Source organism: Dipodomys spectabilis, unplaced genomic scaffold, assembly GCF_019054845.1.
Source record: "Dipodomys spectabilis isolate Male_0828 unplaced genomic scaffold, ASM1905484v1 ptg000319l, whole genome shotgun sequence".
Classification (NCBI taxonomy): Eukaryota; Metazoa; Chordata; class Mammalia; order Rodentia; family Heteromyidae; genus Dipodomys; species Dipodomys spectabilis.
In genome coordinates, this window is record NW_024870996.1 from 4,628,341 (window position 1) to 4,654,758 (window position 26,418).

At 47.9% G+C, this 26,418-nt stretch overlaps 1 pseudogene; it reads left to right on the forward strand.

Annotated features, from left to right (window-relative positions):
- Nucleotides 1–987: 987 nt before the first annotated feature.
- Nucleotides 988–25,804, forward strand: LOC122127983 (annotated as a pseudogene).
- The last annotated feature ends 614 nt before the right edge of the window (nucleotides 25,805–26,418 follow it).

Genomic DNA, 26,418 nt, shown 5'->3' on the forward strand with positions numbered 1-26,418 from the left:
AAATTAAAACGAGATGGAATTTTTCTGACAAAGGTCTTTCTTTGTCAGGGTCACTACCAGTCCAGTCCAGGTTGGACTGATGGGTGGGGAATGGGGAGGAGGAGGGACAACTTGGCCAGATGATTGAGTAAATAAACCAATGAAGGCCATACTTGTCCACCTGTACTTTTGGAGAGGACGATAGCTGACCCTGATCTCGGGCTCCTTCATACCTGGAGATCCAATCCGACTTTCACCTATGGGTGTACCGGGATATCTGCCACAGAAAAGCCTCCAGATCTATGGGCAGCGGCCTACGTCTTGGAAGACTTCTTTGGGAGGCAGGGGTTGGAGGAGAAGAAAGGAGCAGATTTCTCAAGTGTCCAGAAAATGCACTTCGACAGTTCCATTTTTGGGGGACTGGGGGTGAGGAGGGGGAGAAGGGGGTTGCATTTAGAACTAGCCTGGCTCTGACCCTGCCCAGGACTCATCCAAGCATATTGTTCCAAACAATCCGGGTAGGTACCCGGAGGATGGAGGGGGCGGATGTGAGATCCACCTGAAGCAAGGAAGGTCAAGGCCGGGCCTAGGCGTCCGTGTTTCCCCAGCAGCTGCGGAAAGCGCGCAAAGTCCTACCCAAAGCGAACCCCCGAACAGGAGACAAAAGCCCGGCTCGTCCTCACTCCCATGCCCGCCTCTCCTAACCCTAGCTGGCAAGTTATTCTTAACTCTCCCCGGGCGTCGGCAAACCCGGGCTTGGAGAGGGACGAGAGATCGGGGGAGAGGAGGCCCGGCCGGGGTGGGGTGGGGCAGGGCGGCGGGGTGTGCGGGTGGGCGTGTGAGCCAGCACGTGCCCGCGTGCCGGGGAGCGGGCAGGAAGGGGGTGGTCTCCAAAAGGGGGAGGGGAGAAGGCCAAGGGGGCGGGGAGAAAGCAAGCTTTTTAGGAGCCGGCGGCGGGTGCTGGGGAGGCAAAGGGAAGGAGGCGGCTCCTGCGCTCGCCGGCCCGCGCCACCTGCCCCTCTCGCTCGCCCGCCCGTGTGTGTGTGTGTTGCGCTTCCCCTCTGCCGACATGCTGCCGAGACTGGGCGGCCCCGCGCAGCCGCTGGTCTTGCCGTCGTTGCTGCTGCTGCTGCTGCTGCTGCTGCTGCTGCTGCTGGGCGCGGGTGGCTGAGGCCCCGGGGTGCGCGCCGAGGTGCTGTTCCGTTGTCTGCCCTGCACCCCGGAGCGCCTGGCGGGTTGCGGACCCCCGCCGGTGCTCACGGTATCCGGGGAAGCGGGCGATGTCCTGGCGCCCTGCACCGAGCTGGTCCGCGAGCCGGGCTGCGGCTGCTGCTCCGTGTGCGCCCAGCTGGAGGGCGAGACGTGCGGGGTATACACCCCGCGCTGCGCCCAGGGGCTGCGCTGCTACCCCAACCCCGGCTCCGAGCTGCCCCTGAAGTCGCTGGTCAACGGCGTGGGCACTTGCGAGAAGCTCCAGGACTCCAGCCCCAGCCGTGACCAGGTGGCAGGTAACGTGGGGCCGGGACGACTGGAGGTGTGTGTGGGGGGGTAAAATTTGGAGGGCTGCGGGCAGCCGTTTTGTAGGAGCGCGCCGCTCGACCCTGGGGTCTGTTGTAGAGAAGAGAAAGCGGAGTCCTTGATTCGATCCTGGGGGGGATTAGTGGGAAAGGGAACCCACAACCCTCCACCCCTACCCCGAAAGGCAGACCTGTGGGAAGAGGGAAGGAAGAGCCCTGGCTACTGATTGGCTTGAGAGAACTTCTTCCCCGCGTGGAGCATCCCCCGACTTCTATTCTGTGCGGGGATTTACTGTTGGGCCGTAGGAACTTCAGGCTTTATTTTAGGAGGGGGGCGGCATGGCCTGAGTTAGGTGACCCCTCGAGGAGTCCGGGTGGGACCTTGGACGGAGGCCCCGGCACCGGGAAGGGGACCCTGTTCTTTTACTGGGCTTGGGAGGCAGAGGGGAAGCATTTGGCGCCTTGTGGGGGTGAAGTGCACCTCGAGAACGAAATGGGGGCTCTTGCAACACTCTTAGATGGAAGCGGAACAGAACAACAGGGAGAGAGAGGGTTCCTGGGAGGCGCAAGGTGGAGACCCTGATAACTGGGTCTGTGTAACTTAAGACGGATCATCAGCTGCATTCTTGGAGGGTCGGACAGGCCATGCGGCCAAGCATCTATCTGCTCCCCAGGTCTGAGGGCTGGAGGAGTCGGGGTGAGAGCGACAGCCACGACTCTTCTGTGAGCCTTACACTCCTTCCCCTGCTCCCCACTAAACCCAGGGACTTCTTGCTATCTCCTTAAACTGGGAGCTTGCTATCTCCTTAAACGGGGAGGTTGGGGGTTCTTTGTTAAATCCCTTTCCAAAAGTTATTTGAGGGATGCAATCGGGTTGTAAGGAGTTCACTTTCAAAGACATTATTATTATTTTATTATTATTATTATTTATTACAAATCCTCCCTCCTCCCCTGGTCCAGAGGAAACTGTGATTATTGTTTCTCCTCTTGTAGACAAGAGCTAGTCTCAGGGCCTGCTGCTGTGTAAAAGGTCAGCGTGTGTGCCTCACTAAATTTCTGGAGCTGAGGAGAGGGGAGATGAACAACAAACAAACAAGTGCAGACATTCTTGTTGCTTTACTTCTTTGGTAGCACCCTCCCCCCCTTACCTCTGAACTCTACTTTTCTTTTTTTTTTTCCTTCCCTGTTTTCCTTGGTATGGAATGCGGGGTCAGGGTTACAGTCCTCTGCATCTCTCACACATTTTGACCTTGAGTACAAAGCAAGGCAGGGCTTCCTCTGAGAGGAACCCCTCTGTTCCTTTCTTCTTCCTCACGGCTGGCTTTGCAGTTAACCCTTTCCTCTGGCTTCTCTTCGGAAGGAATTAGAAGGAAAAAGGCAGAAGTCCTCTCCTTAAGAAACAGCCTGTCCCCTAATCCAGCAACCTCTGTTCCCTGCGGCCCCTCTCCTTCCATCCCCCCCCCCCTGGCACCCCACAGTCCATTCCCAGAGGCTTTGTGCAGTTTGGGGCACTTTCTGAGCAGAACTCAGGCAAACTAAACATCTTCCACAGCAGGAGGAACTTTCTCATCGGCTTTGTAGAAGCCACCGGATTTTGACCATTTTCATCAAGTGGGATGTGTTTTCTCTCTTAGGGTTGCATGGCGTTTTCTACTGTTCTTCACCATGGCTCACTCTGAGCCTGAAATCCAACTCTTCTGCTTCTCAGGTCTCTTTGCAGGCCACAGATGTGGGAAGTTGTCTCCCTTCCCCCATTCTTCCTTGCAGCCTGAAAGGGGGTGGAGGGGTTGTCAGGGAAGCTGGAGGACAATGGGGTGAGTTCAAGGGAAGAATGTCACTGTGGATTTTCTCTCTGGTTATGGGACTCTACCAGCTTGCCCTAGCTGCTCCTCAGGCTTTACCTAAGGCACGGGATGCCTTCCCACATTTTTTCTCTTTGGTCCCAGTCTGGAAGAGGGGATATCAATCAGAAGTAGGGAGTAGGGGAAGTAAGGAGGAGAGGTTAAAGCGCATTAAGGCTGGGGAAGGGGGTACTGTGGAAAGAAACCTAGGCTTATGGAGTGCCAGGAGAGAGTGGGCAAGGATGGAAGTTGTGGGCCAGTCTGTGGGAGAGGGTCTTGGACTGGGGAAGGGACTGGAGTTACAGTCTGGAGGCTGTTGAGATCTGAGCTGGGGACAGGGTGTCCCCCCCTCCCCCAACCTAGACCTTCGCATTGAGCATTGTTCATCGCTCATCTCCTTAGAGCACCCCCCCCCATAGCCGCCACTCCTCTCTGAGCAGGTTGCTTTTGAGAATTTTAAACATACCCTCTTATTTCGAGGCAGCAAACCCCAGCAGTTCCGGCCTTGCCGCTAGCTCTTTTGTCTTTGTTCCCAGGACTCAGGGGTTGTGCTGCTGGCTTCCTGGGGATGGCACGGATGCAGGGCTTGGGGGTGGGCACGTCAATGGATAGAGTGAGCAAGTGAGTGGATGGTGGCCATTCTGCTTGGGGGAGGAGTCTGGGGGGGGGTCTGGGGGGAGGTGTTGGGCTGGGGCTGGTTGGCTCACAGACACTGAAAAGTCAGACTGGGGAGGAGGGGTTGGGTAGAGGTGGGGAGGCCTGAAAGCCAAATGAAAGGTCCCTGAGATCTGCCAAAAGTCCCGATCTTAAAAGTATGTGGGTGTGTGAGGTGACAGAGTAGGCAGTCTGCCTTACTTGGGGGCTGGGGGAGGGGAGTTGGGGAGGGGGATGGGTTTGGGCTAGGCCTGGTCCTTTCAGAATTCAGGCCTGGCATCTCCCCTCCTTCCCTCCTTCCCCCGGGGTGTTACAATGCTGGGGATTATGCCGAGGGGCAGGGCGCCCAAGTGGCTGTCTGGCCCTGTGCGCACAGAAAGGTACTATAGAAATGTGCAGTCATTCAGAGTCTCAGAGCCAACAGGCAGGCTGGCCCGCTTGTGGGTGAGGAGCAGGAGGTCTCACATCTGCAGTTGCTGCGGGAGCAGGGGAAGAAGGCAGGCCCTGATTTACAGCGGCTCAAAAATAAAAAGGGGGTAGGGTGGGCCAGAAAGCTAGGGGACTTCTGGCTCCCAGTACTGCTCCCCATCTCGTCTTGCATAAATTTGCATACCGAGTTCCAAGTCATAAAATAGAATTAGACTCCAGAATGAGTCGCTGATTGTTTTAACACCATTACCTTCCGCCTCCCCTCCCCCCCTCCTGGACAGAGAACTGGAAACCGGCTCTGCTAAGCTGCTAGCCTGGAGGAGATGGGGGCTGAGCCCTGCTGCTCAGGGGACCTGTTGGGGCACACGTGGAATTTCTTAAGAGACTAAGCAGTGAGTGGCTCTCGGCCTTGGGCCAGGGTCATCCAGGTGACCCGAATGGCATTTGCACAATGTGCAAGTGTATCCTATCTGACCCCTGGCTGTAGCAGCCAGAAGTGTAGGGTAGGTATGGATGGGATTGGTGGTAGGGCATATGAGGAGGGTCTTTGGTTGGAGTTACTATTGACCTATGTAGTTCTAAACCATTCCTGGATGGTTTCCTTTGTGTGGTAATAATGAACCAATTCCACAGACAAGGTGTTTGAGGAAGAAAGCATGGAGGAGAAAAAGATCCAATGTGACATTAAAGTTGTTATAAACTTACACAGACCTTACAAAATCAGGGTAAGGTGCTCTGAGTTAAGCAACTGGGGGGAAAACTCACTTATAAAATTGTTCTTGACCTAACTGTATTCTTGAGTTTCCTGGCAGGCAGTGGGAGGATGGATGCTCAGGTGGCTCTCACTGTTAGCCTACCTTAGCTTTGCGTTTTAAAATAAAATAACCAGGTAAAGAATTCCTTTGGGTTAGGAGACTCATGGGAAATAGTCCTATTAAAGTGCTGTAGATTATCGGGGGTGGGGATTGTGCCTCTCCTATGCCTCTGTCACTATATGGCCAGCTGGAATACCTACCTCATGCTAAGTACATGGACAGGACTCACACAATATGACATGGAAAATACATTGGCTGCAATCAGAGGGACTCTGCATAGGTGACTTGGAAATGATGACAGGAATGTTCAACAAAACTCAAGTCTGTGAATGGGGAGGCTAGGAGACTGGCCAGGCCCAGGCTTGGGAACAGGAAGGGACTCCTGTGGGCTGAAGGATGGGACAGTTTCCTCCAAAGGCAGGGGTTATTTCTAGAGCTGCTTCTACTGAAATGAAGGCACAGAAGAGGAGGTCATGCTATGCTTCTCCAGGGGAGCTAGCGATGTGGCTGGCAGATGTTCCAGGCCCCTCTGCTTCTCTTTGTTTTCTCTGGCTGGACTTTCCTTAAGGTGGCAGGCAGCCATCAGAAGACAGTCATCCCCCATCTGTCCTGTTGAACTGATGGCCTCTCCAGCTTGGTGTCCTGTCTCTTATCTTCCCCTCTGGGGGAAGGGAAGATTGATACCCCTATCTCTCATTAGAAGAACTGAGGAAGGAAGGAGGAAAGGAGAGAGTCACCTGATTGCCTACTCTTTTCTTAACTTTCTGCTTCCATGGCTAAGCCAGGGACTGGACTGTTGGCAACAACAGGCTTTTGAATCTTTTGGTCAGAAGTTTTGTGCCTGCACAGTTGCCATAGGCAGGTGATGGGTGATGGCCTACAGCATATCACTGTCAGCTTTTGGTTATTTGGATTTTCCCGACTTTTAAAAAATATTTATTTTTTGTCAGTCACGGGGCTTGAACTCTAGGCCTGGGCTCTGTCCCTGAGCTCTTTAGCTCAAGGCTAGTGCCCTTATCACTTGAGCCACAGCACCACTTCTGGTTTTCTGGTGGTTAATTGGGGATAAGAGTCTTACAGACTTTCTCTGCCTGGGCTGGCTTTTGAACCATGATCCTCACATCTCAGCCTCCTGAGTAGGTAGGATTACAGGTGTGAGCCACCAGCGACCGACTTTTCTTGACTGCTTACAGACCTAAATCCTAGAACTAGGGAGACTAAAAAATGTAAATGGCCAACATGCAGTAGTTAAATAAGAAAGACACAAGACAGATGAGTCATGGAGTGTCTGGACCAAACAAAGAGCAGGAAGACAGCAGCTCATGGCTGGAGCAGTCTGGCCTTTTCAGTGATTGACCAGGTTCCAATGCAGCCTATGTCAAAAATGTGTGTATTGAACAGGGGCCAGGTTTAGTGAAGTGGGAATGGTTTTACCCTCTTCTTGGGGGGGGTGTTGGGCGACTTGTGACTATGGAAAGTATCCAGCACACATTAGCTGCCGTAATCTTGGCAAGTGCCATCTTTTTGATGCTTGGTCCTTAAGACGAAGCCCGAACTAGATAAGTCAGGTGGTTCTACTCATCTGTGGAGGGTCCCATCGTAGGTGTCTTCCTCTAGTCACTGGATGCAAGAGGTTTATTTTATTCTGCCTGATATTGTAAATCAGAAAATGATGTACTGGGTCTCACACTCTGCGTATATGCGTCAAAAGAACAAATAGATGAAAAGCTCAGCATTTCCCCTTGGTAGTGAGTCACTAGATTTCCCTCTCTCTACCTGTGAAGAAGAAGTATCTGTATTTCTTTGACTAACTTTCCTAGTAAGCCCCTTTGTGGAAGAGGTAATGAAATTGTACTTTAAATCTGGCTGATAGTAAATTGTTTAAGGTTAGCTAGCTTTCCTAGCTTTCGTGTGTGTGTGTGTGTGTGTGTGTGTGTGCGCGCGCGCTAGTAATAGAACTTTAAATTCAGGGCCTTGTGGATTTGGATTTTTCAACTCAAGGCTTAGGCTGTATCACTTCTGGCTTTTTGCTGGTTAATTGGAGCTAAGAGCCTCAAAGACTTTCCTGCCTGGACTGGCTTCAAACATTGATTCAAAGATCTCAACCTCCTGAGGAGCCAGGAGTATAGGTGTGAGCCACCAGTGCCCAAGTCTGGCTTGCATTATTTTTATGGTTGATTAGGCAGTGAATGTACTTTAGAGTCAGTATCCTGTGACTGGGGATATAGTTCATACCCTTGGGAGATAGAGAGACGGCCCAAGAGATCTGTCTTTGCTGCTCACAAGCAGGTGGCACGGTCAGGTCCTTTCTTTACTTGGCCAGCCAGCCTGGGGGAACCCAGCCTTTTAGCTGTCTGAGTCTAGAGATGACCTGAGGCAAATGTTGGGGGTGTGGGGCGGGGGGCTACCCTCTATGTGGCCCTTAGAGGAAACCCATTAAGACCCAAGCTTCAGACCTAGAGGGTTAAGAACTAATTGAAGTGATTCTAACACATTTGGTACTTTCAGTGGCCAAAGCCAGTGAAGACCTTGGAAAGATGGGTCTCTGCATCAGAAAAATAGTGCTTTCATACTGGCATCTCTGAACCTAGGATGCCAGGAAGTTGAACAAAATCCTGGCAAAGAAACTTGATATTCTTTCCAAGATGGCGACTTCTTACTACATCTTCTCCAGAGCTGACCTCACCACTGAAAGTGAGCAGCTTCTCAATGTGCAGAGTTGGGGTGGGGACCTTCATGGGTATATCTGATTGGGAGAGTTTTCTGGGCACTGGGGCTTCAGAAAGCCCCCTGCATGGCCTCCTATGAGAGTACACAGTGATGATGATGATGATGATGATGATGATGATGATGATGATGACTGGTTTTTGGCATCTGGTGCAGGTGGGCCCCCATAAAGCAGGGAAAGTAGATGCTAGTCTTTGGGATCATCATATACTTAGGGTGAAACCTAGGATAGTAGACACACAGCATTGCATGTGCCAGGAGGAATTGAGGGTATATTGACCCCTTATACTCCAGAGCCTCCATGGTGGGGAAGGAACAAGAAAGACCTCTTTATGGATTAGGCAGTAGGCCCAGGGAGATGTGCAGGTTTTCAGATTAACTGGATTCACTCACTCCGTAATTAGCAGAACATGTAGGATGTGGATTTTTTTTTTTTTGTCTCAAGTGTGGACCATCTCCCATGCTCTTCCCCATCCTTGGCTCTTTGCCCCTGGCCCCTTTTCCTTAACAAAGCCAGGGAAGATCTGGGCTGGCTCAGCCTGGGTGTCAGTCAAGCATTGGAGGGAGACCATGCTCAGAAAGCTGCACACCTAGAAATACAGTTGGCTATAGTGAGGAATTTTTTTCCCTTCCCCTTAATACTTTTTAGGGGGGCGGGCAGGGGACACTTGGAAGCTTTGGAGACCTTCTGGCTGCCAGCCCCACATCCCCTCCTGGCTGTTGGGAAGCAGGGCAGGAGTGAAGACTGGAGAAGGGGGCAGGGGCTGGCAGACCTCCAGCTGCCAGTCGGAGGAATTGGCCCGCAGGCCATGGTGAAGTTGGCTGGGAGCGAATCCTGGGGAGGTTTCTAATTAGTGGATGGCTGTAGGTGTGTCAGCCCTGTGTTCATTCAAGGAACTGAGCAGAGCCAGGAAGTCGAGGAGGGAGGAGGACTGAGCGCTTGAAGGTCTTGGCAAGTCGAGGGTGAGGGGCAGGGGAGGGAGGGCAGGGGAAGGGAGAAGACAAGAAGAGCCTGATGCGTGTGTTCATCCAGATGAGTTGGGAAAATGGCGGGGGGGGGGGGGTTCCTAGCTCCATGGATCTGAGGTTGATTGTGGAGACACACGGTGGTTGGCATGTAAGCAAAGGGTATTCCATGAAAGGGTGATAAAACAGTAACAAAGAATATAGTTTTGTTCTAGGTATCTCCTTCTTCTGTTAAAAGAGCGCCCTGCTGTTGCAACACTTTCTCCCTCCGCTCTGTTTTAACCTGGGATTCTTCACAGTTGTCAGATGAAGAAATCGAGGCTGCTGCGTTCAGGTTCAAGTGCCAAGGCCAGCATAGGTCTCTGGGTTCTCCTCCAGCACCCCGTCTCATGAGACTTAAACAAGAGCAGTGATTTATAGAGAAAAGCTCCTTTTCCCTGGGAGGCACTCATTAAGGTATAACTTCTCAAAAATAGTTCTTTCTGCAACTCTCCAGGAAGTTTCTTTTAGGCTTATCTTTACTTCTGGAGTAGGTGCCAAGTTGCCTTGCTTTCTAAAGTGCTGGAGGCTAAGAAAATGAGATGGGCAGCTTCCCTGTTCCCTGCACCCAGCTAGTGCCTGTGACTTGTTGGATAACCGCATAAGGGATGGTTTCTGTGGCAACATTGGAGGAAGGTGTGACAGGTAGGATAAAGAGATGGGTGGGCGGGCTTTGGGGATTGGGTGGGATTAGCTGGCATATGATTGGCTTCCTTCCCTAGGGAGATGGAGAACTGGAATGAAGCTTTCAGGGATGGGTAATGTTCTGCCTATGGGACTATATAAGGCCCTCAAAATCTTTTGGCATATGTTGGGAAGATATCCATGCTTTTTTTTTGTTGGCTGCCTGAGATCATCTATCTGTATTGCTCATTTTGTATGATCTTGACATGATGTTATAAATATCCAAATGACCTTTGGCAGAAAGAGAAGGTTTCCTATCCTAAAACAATGCTGGTGACTAGATTCCCTTCTGATGGGTTAAAAACTATAGAGCCAAATAACCTGGTTTTAATTTTGGCTCTGTCACTGGCTTCGTGCCTTTGTGTAGCTGCCCTTCCAACTCCATGGTTGTTTATTATCAAGTATAAAAGGGAATAAGAAATTATCAATCTCATATGATTGCTTGACAATGAAACAAAGTTCCACAAGCAAATCATGTGGCATAGAAACTCAGATAATCAAATGACATTATACACACTCTGACCCCTTTCTCCTTTCTGTGTCAACATACAAGCCAGGATGAAATCAAATGTTTTGCTCGTATGTGTCATGATTGGTCATTTAAGAGTCCTGTGAGGGGTGTAGCTACCTAGGTAAGCTGCCCTTTGCATTGGAAAGCTTGCAAGGAGTTAAAAATGTGCAGGTTAATCAATGGTTGAGGGGTTCAGTGGGGAGTCCCAGCTCAGAAGTGAGGATTCATGCTTGAGGCTCTGCTGGTTGACTGTGGTTGGTTTGCTGCTTCTTGAACCAAAAGAGCATAGCCAAAGAAGGTGACGGATGTGTGCAGTATTAGATGAGACACACTCGGTGAACTTTTCCTTGAAGAAAGAGAAAAGCATGGTGACCTATTTAAAGACACTTATTTATATTCAAGACACTTCTTGTGCTGGTTTGAGAGTGTGGCTGGCAATCGTGGACATCTTTGCAGGTTTTAAATTTCCCTTTGCATCCCGTGGGTTCAGTGTGTCAGGCTGGATGGAGTACTGGGGGCAGTGTTATGGGAACTGAGAAGAGGCTGGCAGAAGGGAAGGTGGTGGGAGAGAGGTTGGCAGCTATGTTGTAGAGTTGCGATGTAGGGATGGTGGTTTGAATATGGGTTGTAGGAGAGGCAAGTGGCCTTCCTCCCTACCATGGGCTACTGTCTGCTTGCTGCCTTCATTACCCCTAACCAGTCTTACTGCTATGGACCTAGATAGTAAAGAAGAGGCTAGAGAAAATGTGAGAAAGCATCAATGAGAAGATTCTCTAAGCAGGCAGCTCTTAGCATAGTCAGCTTTTCTGGTATTTAAACACTGGTCATGTGCCTATGTTGTGCAAGCCAGCATATTAGTAAAGTTTTTTTTTGTTATTGTTGTTGGTTATAGGGCTTAAAATCAGGGCCTGAGTGCTGTCCCTGAGCTCTTTTGCTCAAGGCTAGTGCTCTACTACTTTGAGCTACAGTGCCACTTCCGATTTTTGAGTGGTTAATTGGATATAAGAGTCTCATGGGGACTTTTCTGCCTGGGGTTGGCTTTGAACTGCAGTCCTCAGATCTCAGCCTCCTGAGTAGCTAAGGTTACAGGTGTGAGCCACTGGTGCCTGGCTGAAAAGTTCTTAATACCACCTGCAATGCATGCCTTCAATACCAGAAGGGGCAAGAAGAATTGTATCTATTTAATGCAGATAAACTGATCTGAACCTTTTGACCAAGACTCTGGGAAGATCTTCATCACCCTGTCCTTCTTTTAATAGCATAAATTAATTATACAAAGATGATTTATTGTCCTGTCTGTCTGTCTGTCTCTGTCTCTGTCTCTCTGTCTCTGTCTCTCTCTCTCTCACACATACACACACACACACACACACACACACACAGGTCACATTCATCCTTTCTATATTACTCTTGCTTACAATTCTCCCTCTGGGAATATATGGCTATTAAAAAAATGAAGTCCTGGTCTGGGAGTATGGCTTAGTGGTAGAGTACTTGCCTAGCATGCATGAAGTCCTGGGTTCGATTCCTCAGTACCACATATACAGAAGACGCTGGAAGTAGTGCTGTAGCTCAAGTGATAGAGTGGTAGCCTTGAGCAAAAGAAGCTCAGGAACAGTGCCTAGGCCCTGAGTTCAAGCCCCAGGGCTGGCAAAAAACAAAAAAAAAATCCCCAAACCCAACAACAAAAGTCATTTTGTATGATGAATAAAGGCACAGGCATAAAGGAATTGGTAGGTATCTGTTCCATCAGTCATTATCATTTTTCCAAATAAATAAATAAACAAACCAAGTTGACCACATAGAATGTCTCAATTCCTGTCCTTTGCACAAGTAAAATATTAAGACTCTAGAGGGTAAGACCAAGCTCATGGGTTCCAGAAGCTTCTGTCCTTCAGCGAAGGAAGAGAAGCCACAAACCCACTGTTCCTCTGAAGATGGGTTCAGGCTAACAGGTGGGAAGGCAGTGAAGTGGAGTTGTTCTGGTGTTTTCCCCAATGATGTCTTTCATCCTCTTGATCAAGTGGCCTTTGGAAACTTGGTGGCCACGTTATTCACCTTCCATCCACCCGAGCTGGTCTCCCCTATACTATTCCAGGGGAAGTTGGTAGCTTTTTCCCATCTGTCATTTGCCATTTATTCTTTCTCATGTCACTTGTATTGATGCTGTTTTTATTTAAAATGGTTTCTTCTCTGGTCCTTGTGGAGACAGCAGCTGGCTCCTTTCTCTTGGCTAGCACTGGTCTGTGGGCACACCCATTGCTCTGTACCTGCTGCCCTCCTGGTCTGCTTCCACCAGGATCAGTTTGTCCCATAGCTTTCCATTCTCTGGCCCGAGCTGCCTTCATTCCTTGCCCTTCTTCAGTCAGTTGCCTTTCCCAGTGTGTCACTCATTTCTCAGCTCTTCCTCTGACAAGGAGCCCTCGGCAAGGATGCTTGGTGGGCAGCTACCCCGGTAACACTGCATTAGCCAATGAAAGTGGCATTGAAATCTGCTGGTGGTATTGAAGGGGTATTGTTATTCTCTCTTCCAGCCAGTAGAGTGCCAGGGTCATTCTAAGTTTACTTATCACCAGTACCCTCCATTTGACAAGGGCAGCAGAAATTCAAGGCTAGGCCTTGAACCCAGGGACTCATTAAGGCCAAACAAGTGTTTTACCAACTTACTCTTAGCTTTGAGATAAACTTTTTTTTGGTAGTACTGAGGTTTGAACTTAGAGCCTTGTGCTTGCCAGGCAAGTGCTCTACAACCAGTTTAGCTATGCACCCAGATCTTAGTCATGAGACACTGGTGCCTTGCTGAGATAATGACTTTTTTAAAAGAAAAAAATTTTAAATGCAAAAATGTACTTAGAACAACATAATACCAGTCTACCACATAGACCTTCAAATGGTGATTGTTTTGTCTATTAACAGGCAGTACTTAGTATTTATCTTGGCTAAACAGATTTGTATACATATACATGACAGATGATCGGCATGAATATATTAGCATATTATGCATACATGTGCATATGTTTGCATGTTTATGTATGATGGATGACTATTATCAGAAAATTTATTTATATATGAGGAATGACCCCTATTGGTGAAGTTTTTTCTCTGAAAACAAATACAAAAAAAGTATATAGAAAGCTTCATTTCCCCACTCAACATTAGGTTTTTGAGATCTACTCATGTTAATAGACCCTGGAAGAAGCTAGTTTTCCTAATGCTGTGTGTCATTCATCCTACTGATTGTATTCATCTGTTCACGTATTAATACTTTCGGGTCAAGTTGCTGACGGTGTACAACTACAAGCCTCTGTAATAAACGTTTTTGTGTATGTGCTCAGTGTATTTGTGGACACAAGAGGAACTTCAAGGTCAGGTGATTCTCTCTGTTAACATTGCCTGTGGTCTAAACTCATGTTCTACTTACTTGGGCCTTTAGCAACTAGGTTACCTAACCAGGTTCTGGGGTGGCTTAAGTTGAGTTGGCGGGGAAAATGTTCAGGATCCGTGGGAAGGAGTGAAAGCTGATCGTGCTGTTTGCCGTCTTGATATCAGCTTCTCTGACTCTTCAAGGACAGCTTGGCTCACAGAGCCCCAGAGGACCTGGGCTGAATTTGAGCATGTTTTTGTTTTCTCCAACTGTCTGCCTCAGCCCTGACCCTCCCCAGGTCTTCGGGATTCCAGGAATGACCCTGGTGTGTATAAAGCAAGCCCTTGAGAGCCGGCTCAGGCAGGGAGGCTCCAGAGAGGCTGTGCTGTTTCTCCTCATTCAGGGGGAGCCCAAGATGAGACCGCAGAGAGGGGCATGCTCTAGAAATCTCCATGACGCCTGGCCAAGAAAGGCCCCCTCTGCATGTGTCCAGGCATGCACATGGGCCTCTTACAGACCCAAAAGCCAATGAGGAGAGAGAACTCGGGAGGCTGAGTCTCCACATTCTTCGGGAAACCTAGGCAGGAGACAGACTCACAAAAGGAACAAGGCCCTAGAGATGTCAGCTTGAAGGGTCTTGTTCAAAATACAGGTTCCGTGGTCCTTACCCAGGCTTGCTCTCGGTATCTTCAGTGTGCTCTCCAGTTGATCTCTGGTGGTAGAGCTTTGTTTGGAAGCCACGGTTCTAGTCTAAACTGCCTCAGCTTACAGATAACGCATGGAAGACAGCCTTAGCCTCTCCCTGTGCTGGCATCACTGGACTTCTTGGAAATAGTAAAGGAAATATGGGTTGGACTTTGATTCCGCTGGATTTCAAATCAGCAATGTTCTTCTTGCCACTTAAGAACTAACCTGTGAGTTAGTGTTGCAAGGAAATACACCAAGAGTCTAGGTATAGGAGAAATTCCTTGGCCAGTGGGTTGAGTGCTCCCGGCCTCCTTCCCTGTTCCCTCGTTCTCACATGCAAGCCTGGCCTGCTCAACTTTCCACTTGATCGTTTACTGAGATCGTCAGCAATCAGCTGGCATGAGGCTTCGTGGGAACTGCAAGATGGTCACCAGGTGAGTAAGCGTAGGCTTGTGTATCTGTCTTTCCGCAAGGAAATTCTGAGAGGAGAGAGCCCTCTACTGTGGAACTCCTGGTCTGCTGGCTGAGGGCGAGTTTTCCCAGAGTGTGACAGGCATGGGAGAGACATGGTGGCATTTGAGAGAGGCCAGGCTTCACTTGGCTGTCCTCTTGAAAGGAGCTTCAGGATTTGGAATTTGGAATGAATCTATATGTCAGCCAGAGGTGGGTGAATCTATCCACTGAAAAGATCATTTATTAGGCTGAAATGTATGATAGTGCTCAGCCTATGGGGTCATGACAGGCAGGCACCCTTATGCATTATTGAGAATAGCATTTCCAGGGGCTGGCTGCCTGTCTGTTGTCTCTAATCTTTGGGAGTAAGGGAACAAAAGAAAAAAAAAGTGGTGGAAGGCACTGACCATGTTACTCACCCATACAGACTATGGTCCTCGAGTTAAACTTTAGCTCCCTACAACGTGGACTGAACAGCCAATTGGTAGGATGGGCTAGGGAACATTGTAGATAGTTAGATGGAGTTTGGTGGATACGTCAGCCATCCAAAAGGACTGTCTTCAAATTCTTTCCAACAAAAGCTGTTTCTTGTGTGTGTTAGCTAGTTTACCCTTACATGCAGGACACTTAGGAACAACTGCCTCCTGCTTGCGCTCTCTCTCTGTCTCTCTGTCTCTTTCTCTGTCTCTCTCTCTGTCTCTGCATCTTGTCTGCATCAAATGGCAGAGAACTTGGTTATTTAGGAACACCCAGTTTATAATCAGACCAGGGATGTGGCCCAGTGGTAGTGTGGGTATTTCTTGTGTGCAAATTCTTGAGTTCTGAACAACAGACACAAAACAAAATCACATTTCTGTTCCAAACTCTTACCTGATGCAAGGACCTCTTTAAAGAGTAAATAATGAGTAAAATAAATAAATGAATAAAGCAAAGAAAAACTAAAAGACGGGGCTGAGGGTATATATAGTTCCACAGTAAAGTACTTGCTGAGCTTGTGCAAGGTCCTGGGTGTAATCACCGGCACTGCAAAATTAAAAAGGAAATAAAATTAGAATTTAACCAACAGGACCAAGCTTTAGAAGAACTACCCAAAGAGAGACAGTGCTGAAGAATTGTCATAACTATTTTCTCAATGTATTAGATCATTCAGCAGCAGGTGAGGTATTGCCTACCCTTCTTCCTCCTTAGCAGATAAATCTTTCATTTACCCATTCAAGAAATAGAGCATTCATAATGGAGATGGCGAGGGAGGGTGAATATGGCTGAAGTAGTTTCTTGGCATGTATGAAAATAGAACATGAAAACCTGTTGAAATGGTTTCAAGAAGGGGGTGGGAGAGTAACAGAGCGGGTAAAGGTTGATAGAGTGCATCATACACAACTATGATAATGTCACAACGAAATCTTCCTTGTACAATGAATACATGCTTATAAAAGCCTTCAATAAAATAGAATTAAGAGGGGAAAAATAGATCATTTCTTCTAAAGCTTAATTTTGCCCACAATGAGAATTGGAGTGATGCTAATAAAGTGGTATTTCCTCTTTAAGCAGTAGCCATCATTTAAGTAGTATTATTCCAGACATTAAGAGTTCAGAAAAATCAAAGGATTTGGTCAAGATCATAGTTGAATGGTAAATGACAAAGCTTGACTTAAGGACATTCCATTCCTGATGTTGCCAGTTTTGAGTTTGTGAATGAGTAATCCACGGCCATGGGCTTTGACGGAGAAGCTGTCCCGGTTGGAGGAGGAAAGGGAAGAGGTAAGAGAAGGGAGGGGAAGAGTGGTTAGTATTCTTTTGCTTTGCTAGCCTATGTCAAGGTTAAGTGCATTTGAGGAGAAATTCACAAGGAAGGTGCCATGTGAGTTCTGAGCCCAGCCCGAGTAGGATCAGGAAGGCAGCCAGCATCCCTTCCTCTGGCCCAGTACTGGAGCAATTCTTGAAAAGCTTGGAATGCCCAGTACCTGTGGAAGTAGGTGAGGCCCTGGAGGCTGCAGTAGCCAGCTCTTAGATTTTTCAAGAGGCTGGAAAATGATTAGGATTTCTTCAGAATAGGAAGAGTGACGTGTTGAGGATTTAGGAAGCTGCATGGTCGTGCTGGGAAAGGTCTCTCCTGTTTTCTCTAAACCTGGATAAAGACCAGAGCCTTCCATACCACACTAGGGTTTGCTTTTAGATTCTTGGGACCTATTTTCCTAGGAGTGCTTTAGAATTTCTCATGGGTCAAGAATCCAAGTCGGGCATTGAGGTCCAGAACATGGTGCTAGGAGAGAGTAAGTCTCTATGGAACACAAATGCCTTTTAACAATTTTTATTGTTATTGTAAAGGTGATGTACAAAGGGGTTACAGTGACACAAGTCAGGTAATGAGTCCATTTCTTTTTGAACAATGTCATCCCTTCCCTTTCTGTCTCCCATTTTTCCCTACCATCCCTACCCACAAGCTGCATAGTATTTGTTAACTGCATTTGTTAACTCTTTGTCCCTCCATTTCATGCCCACTCCTATCCTCCCAAAGATAGATAAATGAACAAGCAATACAAAAGAAAAGGAAACAAAAATACCAACAAAGAATAAACCTCTTGTTTTAGTTTCCTGGAGGAACACAACTACTTCGATTCATTGAGGAAGATTGTTAATGCTACAATTGAACAGGTTATGTTGGGGTGAGGAGTCTTATATGCCCAAAGTAAGTTTGGAAATGAGGTACTAAGGCATAGAAGTAGACACAAAGCTCTTTCGCTCTCTCTCCTGGATATCAGCCTCTACCCAGTCTCCTTGGTAGGTTAGTATGGCATGGAGGTGGAGGCATACCAATTGAGAAGCATCTTTGGTGATGGCAGGGATGGTGCCTGCCAGATGGCACGCTTTCTGGCCCTGTTTGCCACCTTTAAAGTGGCACAACCCTACATTTCCTGTCATTCCAATTCCCTTTCTTGTTTCTAGATGTCTATGACAGAAAGATGGGGCTATGTAACTAAGGCCGGGGTGGGAGCTTTCTACTCAGGTCTACTGAGATCAGCTTTTGTCTCGCCCAGTTCTCTTTGGAAAAGCTTTACCTTTTGTGTATGATTGTGAACGTCCCTGCCTCAGTATTGCTGCATAGGGAAGAAGAGCTCAGCTTACCAATCCATAGGGAGAACTCTTGAAGTCCCTGTTAGTTATATCCAAGCTAAAGAAGCCAAAGCCTTTTCCAACTCTCCATTGGGTTGCTAAGAACTGTTTCTTTTTCTTTTTGTTGGTCACGGGGCTTGAACTTAGATCCTAGGTGTCATTCCTGTGCTTTTTTGCTCAAGGCTAGCACTCTACCACTTGGAGCCACAGCGTCACTTCTGGTTTCCTGGTGGTTAATTGGAGATAAGAGTCTCATGGACTTTGCCTCCTGAGTAGCTAGGATTACAGGTGTGAGACACTGGTGCCTGGCTTAAGAACTATTTCTTATAGCTACTTCTGCACTGTGGCCTGCTAAACTACATGTATAAGTGATTGCTTAATAAATATCATTCTATATCTAACCCTTAAGCAGAAAAGAATGCAAGTTGGCATTTTTGTTCTGAGGGGAAAATTCCATCTCTAGTTGGAATTCTACATCTGGAATGTTTTCCTGTGGATTGTTCCCATAACCTATAAGAGAATGTTTGGGGAGGGGGACTTGATTATCAGGATGATAGTTGTCCAGTTGGGGTTGAGGGATGTTGAGGGGAGAGAAAAGAAGCTAACAGCCCCCTGCAGAGGTGTTTACTGTCGCGGGCACTCCCTGATTTGGATGCCATTTGTTCATTTTTTAATGGATGAATGGTGGAGGTACAGAGAACTTCAGTAACTTGTTCAAGACTACAAAGCTAGGATTTAGACTTAAGTCGATCATACTTTGGACTTGAACTCTTGAATATCTTTGGACTAGTAAAAAGTCATCCAGGCTTTGCTCAGTCCCCACCGCCTTTTCCGATCTCTACTCAGACAACATTGCATTGACTTTAGGTTGTGTTCAACGTTGGTCATGGGACTTGAGTCTTGAAGCCTGTTCTAGAGAAAAAAATGTATGCTGTATTGCCTCTAAAAAGAGCCCATGTCAGTAGGCCAGGCCTTTTGATTTCCTCATCTTATTACTGTGTTTGTTGCAGTGGTGAGCTCAATAAAGGAATGGAATGAAACATCCTTGAATCCAGGTGGCCTCTGTGAGGGTGGACAAACTGACCTGTACCTTAGTGAGGTCTAGGACGTCTCAGGACGGGAAGCCACTTCTATTCTGCCCAGTTCTGACCACATAGTTATCATAGGCTCTAGATTTGTTGTCTTTGGGGACTCTTCCAAAAAAGCACCTAGAAATCAAACTACAACTGGCTATTTATAAATACATCATTATGTATTAGGATTCATTTTTTTTTACTGGAAAGTTTGTTGTGTTTTTTGTCCCTTTGGACATTAATATAGTTGAAAACATTTTCTCAATCTCTAATCACTTGTGCCTACTGGATAGGTTGTCCCTGAAGAGCCTAAGCTATGAATGCTTTCTAGAGGGACACACACATTTTCTAGATGATACTGAGACTTGAATCCAAGATTTCACACTTGGTAGGCAAGTCTTCTATCACTTGATTCATATCCCCAGCTCTGAATGTGCCCTCTGTTTTCTTCAAATACATTTCCAGAATTGGCAGAGTCTTCTGAGTGTTAGATGTTGAGCTAACCTCAAGTACTCAGCTAAAAGATAGTTTCCTGTGTCTTGGTCACTGAGCTTACAAGTAAGAGGGGAAGAGGAGACGGACTTCTCCCAGGTTGTCAAGTGCCTGAAAGTCCTGAGCTTCACACTCACAGAATGGAAGAGTCTAGAAATGATGGTTATACTAACAGATTCCCAGAGACAAGGGAGACCAGGATCTTGTTACACAGCCTCCAGCTTGTTTAAAACTTACTGTGTAACCAACCCAGGCTGGTCTTGAATTTGAGATTGTCTAGGCTAGGCCTCCTGAATACTGGCATTACAGGCATGCGTTGTCACATGCTCTCCTTGGCTCTAAGTTACCCAAGTGATCAGAACACAGTTTCTAGCCTGGAAATGCTATGGATGTCTCAGGAAATCTTTCCTACTTCTGTTGGCTGGCAGCCGACTAACTGGGCAGGCTCTGTGATAGGGGATAGCCGGCTCCTGTACAGCAGATTTAGGCCAGGTCAACTGTGTGTTTGAATTTTGCTTTTTTCCTTTTGATCCTGGGTGGTTACAAAGGTGTGATGCAGTTGGGGAGTCTTGTAGTCACCTTTTTCTTCCTCTTCTTCAGTATCTGCAGCAAGGGAGAGTGAGATCCTCCACCCAAGGTGCACAGAAGCTCGGCCTGAAATGGCAGCAGGACAGGGGTGCAGTGGGAATGGGGATTGTCAGAACCTTCATGATGGCTCAAAGGTTAGTGTTAGGGAGAAGACAGAGAGTTCTTGGCATAGGCACACTTTCTGTTTGTTTTCTTCACTTGGATCATCTCAGATTTTCCTGAGCCTTTTCTGTCCTCTACTTCTGTGTCCATCTACAGAAAGTTGGAATAGTCTCCTTCATAGTTAGGCACAGCTTCATGACTGAGTCCCAGGGGGTAACCTGGTAGCTGCGTTGGGACCTGGTAGTACTGAGGAAATCTGGTGCTGTGTGATAGGGTGATCTGGTGTTCTCATTCTGGGGGATCCTGGCAGGCAGATGAATGGTGAATCTCCTGGGGATCTTGGGTTTCTGTTATTTTCCATCTCAGGAGGCAGACTGTGCAGAGCTGGGTCCTTGTCTGATTAAACCCTGGTAGGGGAAGATTCCTCCCTAGCCTGGATTGAGTGCTAAATCCTTCGCCTTCCCTTGCTGTGTGTGGTGCTGGGGCTGCTGAAACAGCATTGAATTTGACTTGATTGATAGTGAATCCCAGGCTACCCAGCACCCTGGGGAGATAGCCCTTCTAAATTGAAGAATTTTCCAGGTCCAGAGGTTTTTATTTTTTATTTTTGTTTTTTTGGTCGGTTGTGGGGCTTTAACTCTGGTCCTGGGCACTGTCCCCCAGCTCTGATTCAACTCAAGGCTAGTGCTCTACCACTTGAGCCACAGCGCCACTTCCGGTGCTTTCTGGTGGTTTATAGGAGACAAGAGTCTCATGGTCTTTCTTGCCTGGGCTAGCTTTGAACCATGATCCTCAGATCTCAGCTTCTTGAGTAACTAGGATTACAGGTGCGAGCCACTGGCTCCCGGTTATCCCAGAGGGTTTATATATTTAAATACATAGTTTAATAGTTTTGGAAAGAAATCTTTTTTAATCCTGAATACTTGACTCTCTTCCCTTCTGTGATGTCCCAAGTTTGTCAAGACTAGTAAATATACTTCTTGTTTTGGGATATGAAACATGGAAGTCCTCAGGGGTCCTCAGTGGGTGCAGTATTGCTTATCGTGAAAAGTCCTTAGAATTGTGTTTGGGTCTTTTCCCCCCATTTTTCTTTTTCCTCCCTGTTTTTGGCTATTTCGTGTATTCCTCTCTTTTTCTTTTATCATCTTTAAGTAGTGTAAAAAGGAGTTGTCACTCAACAAAGCAGTTTGTGAATATAGTGCCTCTTGATCAATGTCACCCCTTTTCAACCTTCTCACCTACCCCTTCCAACCCTACCCACCCTCACTTTTCTTCATTAATTTTTAGTTTTGCTGATTTTATTCTGGGGGACTTTGGACACCAAGTATCTAGAAAACAGGCTTACTGGAGCAGTTGGTATAAAGTACAAAAATTCTTCATGAGATGGTTCTTGTGTAGAAAATGCCAAGAAATTAAAATGCATCGATATGGACACAGTTATTATGATATCCAGTCTTGTTTGCCTCTGCTTCCTGATTCTTAGTCCTGTTCCACATCACAAAGTAGTGGACATTGTCATTGTGTGTGTGTATGTATGTGTGTGTGTGTGTGTAATTAGCAGTCTTGGAGTTTGAACTTAGGGTCTTGTACTTGCACTTTACCACTGTAAGCTATGCCTCTAGTCATGTTTGTTTGGTTTGTGCTGGTTATTTTAGAGATATAGTTTAGTGAATTTCTTTGCCCTGGCTGGCCTTAAACTGAGATCTCAGATTCCCGAGTAGTTAAGATTATAGACATGAACCAATGGCATCCAACTGCAAGTCATACTTGAATTGCTATGCTTACAATCTGCTCTCTAGAGCCCTATGAGGAAAGTGCTATTGTTATTCTGCCATGCACCATTAGAAAAACAAATGCTATATGCTGAGAAACATGCCGATAAAGAGGCAAGGCTGAGATTTAACCTGAGTACACCAACCTTAATTGGTGAGGCTGTTGTGGATGTTTCTGTAGCTGGTGACATGGGGCCAGGTGTCAGGCCTTGTGGGAAAGGAATGAGGGAGCAAGAGCTTCTCTTGAAGGCTTGCAGGTTTGAAGGACTGTGGGACACCCACGGATGCTGCAGCAGATGCTGCCATGGAACAGCTCGCAGTGTTGTGCTTGAGCTGAACAAACACCACATGACTAACAGCAGTGCTCGCTCATCCCACCACACAGCATGGCCAGGGAGAGGTCCAACAGAGCCCCACCATTTCCTGAATTCTCCAGGGGCTGTCATCTATAGGTACCTGGCCTCAAACCCTCATATAGCGATATTTTAAGTTGCACTTCTATTTTGTGATTGAGACTGTAAGATGTTGAAGAGAATTTGCAAGATATGCTGAAAAAATAGCAACACTGCAGATCTCTCGGGGTCAGTAGGTGTGTGTTTCTGGGTGGTGTGATCGGGGGCTCTGCTTTCCCCTGTGTGTGTGTGTCTATAGGAGTGGGGCAGAGTGGGGGCGGGGCTGATTGGGGGGCTGTTTCCTCTCTTCTCACCCTCCCTTAGACAAGTATCAACCAATGCATCTGTGGTAGCTAGGACCTGAGTTCAAGGTCCTCTTCACCTGGCCTGAGCATACAACAGGTTTTAGAAAAGTCTAAAGAGTGGGTTGAGAGGGATGGGTGAGAATTGTTGAAAAGGGTGACATTGATCAAGACGCATTGTATTCATGAAGTGCTTTGTCGAATGGCAACCCCTTTGTACAACTACTTTAAGATGGTAATAATACTAATAAAAGAAAGTCTAAGGAGACTTAATGGATGCTCTATGGACGGATATCTTGATGAAGTTTGTAGCCCGGGGAGAAGCTGAAACTACTGAATGAAGTTTCATTGTTCTTGGGTTTAGGGGTGCACTGCACAGATAGACTTGGAGGCCATCAATAGCCTGGTGCTCTAACAAAGCACTGTGGGAACATCCTGGTAGTGGTAAGTTGGCAAATGAGGAGTGCTGGGGAATTCTGGGACTGGTCCTGTCTGGCTGGTGTCTCTCCTACCTGGCACTCCTTTGCCACCCATGCCATGTCTCATTGGTCTTAATGGCACCTAATCTGCCCTTTTGAGACCATCAGTGATGAAGGACTTAAACATGCACTAGCGGTGTTTGAACCTGGAGGTACTGGACTGACTCATTCCATATGAAGAAAGCCTTGCAGATGCTTCACCCTGTCCTGGGTGGGTAGGAGGGAGCCAGAACAGAGTGGAATCCCTATCGCTTCTCTGAGTTCAAATCTTGGATCTCTCCCTAGGCAGGTTTGGGATCCTGATCAAGGAAATTGGGCTCTGTAATCCCCAATTTCTCCATCTAGAACAGTTGGGGGATGTTACCAACAATTCCCAGCTAAGAGTTGCTGTGAGACTACTAGGTTACCCATTACTAATGAAGCAAAGGTTCTGGTGTGCAACTGGCTTTCAAGAGACGTCAGTCATGTCCATCCTCTATGTTCTTTGTCATGTCCATCTTCATTATCAAGCATCCAGAGGGCCCCATCTCTGTGAGACACTGGACCTGGAGCGCTTCTTTTTTTCTCTCTGTAGAGAACGGCGATGACCATTCTGAGGGTGGCCTGGTGGAGAACCACGTGGATGGGAACATGAACATGTTGGGAGGTGGGGGCAGTGCTGGCCGGAAGCCACTCAAGTCCGGCATGAAGGAGCTGGCTGTGTTCCGGGAGAAGGTCACTGAGCAGCATCGCTAGATGGGCAAAGGTGGAAAACACCACCTTGGTCTGGAGGAGCCCAAGAAGCTTCGGCCCCCACCTGCCAGGGTCAGTGGAGGTCTGGTCTGTCCAGGGAGGAGGAGGAAGCAGAACAGGATTTTCATAACTTAGGGTGGGGTTAGGGGGCATTCCATTCTGATTCACTGGATACCAAGCTGCCACAAAAATATCTAGTGGTCTTTGGACCACCCAGTTATTTCTGGCTGTGAAATGGATGGACACAGGGTTTCTTGTAATCGCTTCTTTATAAAACCTCCACATTGTTGGTGGCTTGTACCTGTAATCCTAGCTTCTCAGGAGGCTGAGGTCTGAGGATCACAGTTCAAAGCCAACCCAGGCAGAAAGGTCCCGTGAGACTCTTTTCTCCAATTAACCACAAATAGACAGAAATGGAGCCGTGACTCAAATGGTAGAGCCTTACCCTTGAGCACAAAAGCCTTAGGGATAGGGCCTAGACCCAGAGTTCAAGCCCCAGGCACAGCAAAAAGAAAAGAAAACAGAACAGAAACCAAGCCTTCATGATCCTAGAGATGGAGAAGAAGTATTCTCCGTGTTATGGTGTGCTTTTGGCACTGACCTGCCCTCTTTCCTTCCTAGCTCAGGACGTGGCCCTGGTAGGAATGTGGTGATGAATGGAGTTTGGGCCATGGACTTGGGCATAGGCTTTAGACCCATGAAGGCCTTCGCCACAGTTGGAGGGAAGTTACATTCATGTGACAGTCTTTAGGGGTGAGCTAGGTGCAATGAGTTCACTAGGCTAGTTGTCACTGGTCATACCCCCTACTTTCTGAGATTGCATCAGGGCTCTGTTTTGTGGGCTTATTTTATTCTCACCCCGAGTCCTCTGTGCCAGACCCCTTGCCAGCAAGAACTGGACCAGGTCCTGGAGCAGATCTCCACCATGCGCCTTCCGGATGACCGGGGTCCCCTGGAACATCTCTGTTCTCTGCATATCCCCAACTGTGACAAGCATGGACTCTACAATCTCAAACAGGTGAGTGCAGGTGTCAGCCTGGACGGGAGGAGTTCCTTCTCAGCCCTAGGCCTTGGTCTACCTGGTCCCTGCACCACTGCCCTTCAGTCAATCCTCGGAGGCCTGGGAGCTGAGCCGAGACACAGGCTTCTCCTGACCTTGAGAATGGCAACCGTGACTTCTCTATGTCCTGAGGCCAGGGCTTATCTGTTCTAGTCACCTGCAGCTATGCCTGGTGTCCAGATTGGGAGTCTCTTACTAGTTTGGTAACCAGGGGCAAGTTAGTTGACCACATTGGGCTTCAGGCTTATCGTCTGTGAATTGAGATAATCGTACCTCACTCACAAGCTGTTGAGGCTCGTGTCAATCTATATATTAGATCTAAGCTGAATGCTTGGGGTATATATTGGTTTACACTGGCTAATAGGAGGATTTTCTCCCTTCTACTGTGGCTCAGTTCCCATAGACTGGGTCCCTCACTGCATTAGACCTCGCTGAGGGTGGAAGCTTAGTCTTTTCTTTGTCTTTGGGTGCCAACAACAGCCACGCTGATGGGAGCATCACTTAGTAACATCTTAGTCCTGCAGGATTTCAGGTCATTCCAGTCCTACTGAATGAAGGTACATGTTCGAGGGATTCCCAATACATACTCGAGGCTGAGAAGGGCCACTGCGTGGCTGGGGCTCAGCAGAGGCCGCACAGGGAGCCTCCACAGGTGGAGTGAAGGAAGGAAAGCAGGTGACTGCTCTTTACATTCTCCTCTCTCTTCGCAGTGCAAGATGTCTCTGAACAGGCAGCGTGGGGAATGCTGGTGCATGAACCCCAACACTGGGAAGCTGATCCAGGGAGCTCCCACTATCCAGGGAGATCCTGAGTGCCATCTCTTCTACAATGAGCAGCAGGAGGCTGGTGGGGCGCATGCCCAACGGGTGCAGTAAACCATCGCCAGCCAGTGCCTGGCTCTCCACCCCCAAACACCAGCAGAAATCGAGGGTGCTTGGGCAGTGAGCGGGGAGGATTTCCCAGGAGTTTTGACACATGTATTTATATTTGGAAAGAGACCAGCCCCAAGCCCGGCACCCCCTGCTCCTCTTGCCCTGGCTGGTGATGGTGTTTAGTGTCCCTTTTACTTGCCCCTGGGGAGAGAGAAGGTGTTACAGGGGGAACCGGGGACAGGTTTGGGAGGGGGGGAAAAGAAATTTTTATTTTTGAACCCCTGCATCTCTTTTGCTTAAGATTAAAGGAAGGAAAAATAATGTGTGTGTCTTGCCTAGGTTTTTTGGGGTCCTCCAGATCTTCAGACTGTCCGAGTTATGCGCTCAGGAAAGGATCTGCTATCATGTTCATTTAAATATGTATCCTGTGTGATTCGCTTATAAGTCTGATGATTTAAATTTGCAAGGCCCAGGGTGGAATGAAAATATGGAGTCCCTTGTTAGAAATTCCTGAGGATTTCAAGTGACGGGAAAGCATTATACCAAGCCTGGAGCCCCGAGTGCTTGCATGGGAGAGTGCTTGCCACTAACACTGGTCCAGAGGCAGAGAGCAGGACTGTGACCTCTTGGAGACTAGAAGGCCAAGCAGAGTAGGCGATGAATTAAAAAAAATACAATAGGGGAGACCCTTTCAGTAAAGCCACTTGTGGCTCTCTCTCCCATTCTACCATCATACACTTGAGTTGTAATGGGAAAGTTCCAGCTTCAGATTTG